At 35.6% G+C, this 3,543-nt stretch overlaps 1 protein-coding gene across 2 annotated transcripts in view; it reads left to right on the forward strand.

Moving 5' to 3' along the window:
• The first annotated feature begins 2,454 nt into the window (after positions 1-2,454).
• The window catches only part of LOC108750592, a 31,859-nt gene continuing 30,770 nt past the window's right edge, over positions 2,455-3,543 (forward strand). The window contains exon 1 of one of the 2 annotated variants that reach the window (XM_018490123.1): positions 2,455-2,695. The gene's annotated coding sequence lies outside the window, so the exon portion shown is untranslated. The remainder of the gene's footprint in view (positions 2,696-3,543) is intronic. The other variant, XM_018490122.1, reaches the window with a different exon arrangement.

Below are 3,543 nucleotides of genomic sequence, written 5' to 3' on the forward strand. Positions count from 1 at the left end.
TAATAACTTTTAAAAGTGTTTTACACCTTAATGTGTAAGATAATAAAGTATTTTCTTCACTTTTTAAATATTTTCAGTATTACAGTTGTAAAAATTACCACCGTTCTTCTCTTAGAGTTAAATCTTTCGATCTATGGGATATTTTATGACCGATTTATTTTATGATCGATTTATTACATATGAAATTACAGACGTCTCAGCGTATTTTGACGCCTCGCGATTGCGCCATCGACGCCGAATTTTAATGAACGTTCCTGAATTCACGAGAAAATCCCAGGCTCTCCTATGATATTCATCTTGCATTGCCTCATTCTTTCACGCACGAACAAAAACGAGCCTGCTTATTACACGATTTTCACGGAGGACTACGCTAATTAACCTACTGCTCTTGCGCAAAAGAGCCGACCGGCGCTGATAGCAGACGCGCTAACAATGCTAGTGACGTATGTTGATTACATGATCGTTTGTCGAATACGAGTTTGCTGTCTTCCTTATCCACTATCTTTGCAATACTCGCAACCTGAGCGCCGTTAAGGAACGGTTTACGAGCGACAACGGAGATCTTCTCTACGACTTTCCGCAATATCCACCTCGCAGTTTGATTTACGATAATTATCTCGTCACATTCGAAGGATCGCCACTTGCAGGAGAGAATCGAACTTTCGCAGTGACACATCTCTGTCCGCCTTTTTTTTTTATTGCACTCTTTTTTTATTATGAACGTTTATCTTCAACGGTATTCTCTACGATTTCCTTGCGCTTTGGTGGTTTTTTACAAAAGTCACAAGATATTTTTGTACGCTATCCAAAGTTGACGTGATATACGTTGGAAGAAAGAATCTCTTTGATGTAAAATTCAACTAATACGAAATCAAGAATTCTTTGCGCGCTGGTATGCGGTTAGAAGTCTTGCAATGGTAAAAGAGTAAATTATAACCGCGATCCGGTTGGTTCCCAAATTATCTTGCTGAAATTTCTGCAGAATATTCAATGTCCCTTCCGCTTTGCGAAATTATATCAAAATAACTGTAACGTGCATCGTGTAACGACAGCGACTTCGGCAAATCCGATACGTTTATGCAGTTTCAATTTTGAAGCGACAACTTTGCTTTAATTTAGAGGGACATAACGATAAATAACAAAATACGAGAAATACATCAAAAACAGAATATACCATTAATTGAGAAAATCGCCCGAATTATTCCAATCTCTTCGCTTTCACATAAAAATACAGAAATATAAGGAATAAGTTGTTTAATAGAAGGAAAAAAAAAGAAAATTAAAAAAAGATTCATTATATGAAAAATTGGATCCGGTGAAATGAGTTAATTTTCACATGTAGCTTATAATGTGATAAATAAAAGATGTAGACATAAATTTTTTAATAATAATGTTTGAGTTATGGTATATCAAAAGTACATCTACAGGAAAGATTTACAAATCTAATCTATTTTTTTTTTCGACTTATTATAAAATAGGATCAATATGAAGACAGTAACATTTCTCGTTAACAGAGAAATACTTCATTCTGAAATAAATATTCTTATGAATCTAAAAAATAAAATAATCTTAGCTATCAGTTTTATGCTAAATATTACATTATGACACTAGCATCGTACATTATAACATCAGGAGTAAAGATTTATTTCTAAACGTAAAGAGTATCACTGCATTGATTAATAATAATTTATTAATAATTTATTAATTGTGTTTCCATATAACGTTTCCAAATAATTTATTAAATATGTTTCCATATAACGTCATATAACAGTTTGGAATTGTTATCAACTAAAAAATAATAATGCATCGTATCTTCTTAAAAATTTTGCTCTCTCTCGACGTCCTATTTTAAATTACAAAACGCAGCCGTGTAACGCCGAAAGAAACTGAACACGAAAATCGAGATCGCAATGTTCACCGAACGAAATCAACATTTCTTAATTCGCTGCAAAAATGGTACGCCGCGGAATTCGTTACCATTAATTGCCACAAATTAACGAGGCTGCGAGGTTGCGCGTGATTCTTTATCAGAGAAGAATTCACGCACAAGCCCAGCACGGAGAACGGACGAGAAACGGACGATCTTCTCGCGTGGATCTTTAAATTTAGATGGTTCCGCGTAACGCACGCGTGGACTCGAGATTGCGTTTCCCGGCGAGCAGTTCAACATCACGCGTAACTTTCCACGAGGTGGAAAGTACATCGGCGAGCATTTGGCGAGGTCTTTTTTTTCGTGGCGAGTAATAGTGAAGTCGATTCACGGAATAAGAAGGATCAGGCGAAGCCTACTTTCTTCCACTGAATTGTCGCGCGCTCGGGGCGGGAAGGAGAACTCCAGTTCGGCTTTATGGTGGAAACCTCGCGAAAGAGAGAAAGAGAGAGAGAGAGAGAGAGAGAAAAGAGAAAGAGAAGGCCTTCTTCTCGGCAGGCCGACGGTCAGCCAGTATGTGCTAGTCCCGCGTAGTAGTAAATGTGAGGCAGTAAAACGTAGCGGCTGGTGATCCTCTCACGATCGGTTCGGATCGGATCGGATCGCAACGCGCACTTTTGAGTCACGCGCGAGAGCGTAGTGAGACATCGCAGACGGTTCGCCGATTGATCGATAACGCAACTGATCTAATTCATTGATCGTGGTGATCCCCGTGGATACTCGCCGTTAGAGCGTGTCCGACCAGCCGGAGATTCGCACAAGTGAGTACGTAAACACTCGTCACTGTCAGTGATCCATGGTGATGTATAACGCGAGTAAATCATCAAGTAGAACGGGATATTTGTTTTTTTTTTTTTTCCAAAATTATATAGAGTGGCGAACAATACGATGAATTTTTTTTATTTATTCATCAATCGAAATGCGGATAGAATAGCAAAATAATTTCTTCACGGATAGAACGATTATTCTGAAGTACCTATCTGAAAATTTATAGCGAAATCGATTGGACCCACTAGTTTGCACTGGTGCATATTAAATGTTATGTATATTGATTTTGTTTGAGTAAAAGTGAAATGCAAATATTTGAAATTATGAAATTTTTTTTTTTCCTAATAGTACAAAAGAAGTGCATTGAAGATCTTATGAGATCTTATGATTTAAGATTTAATCCGTTTCTGTATACTAAAAAAAGATTTATTAAATCTTAATACATATTCCTTTGAACTACATTTACTTACAGCAAATAAATATCTATTCGATAAAAAAAAATGATAGTTAAATCGAAGTAATGGTTTTTGCATCAAATAAATGTACGTTTACATTTAGTAAACATTTATTTGGAACTATTCAAACAAATATTTATTACAATTTAGTATTTTTTTCGATGTATTTATTATTATATTAACACATTTTTCAATCTGTATACGATGGCTTTAATGTACACCGAATATGTATATCAAATCGAATTCGCTGTTACATACAGATCTAAACATATTTGATTGAATTGCCAAAATAATTAACGTAGAAATCTCAAATATGAGCAAAGTTTTTGACATTCTAGCAATCAGTTCGACCATACTATACAATTATTTGGTTTATTCAACAAAATTATT

The sequence above is a fragment of the Trachymyrmex septentrionalis genome, unplaced genomic scaffold, assembly GCF_001594115.1.
Source record: "Trachymyrmex septentrionalis isolate Tsep2-gDNA-1 unplaced genomic scaffold, Tsep1.0 scaffold37, whole genome shotgun sequence".
Taxonomy (NCBI): Eukaryota; Metazoa; Arthropoda; class Insecta; order Hymenoptera; family Formicidae; genus Trachymyrmex; species Trachymyrmex septentrionalis.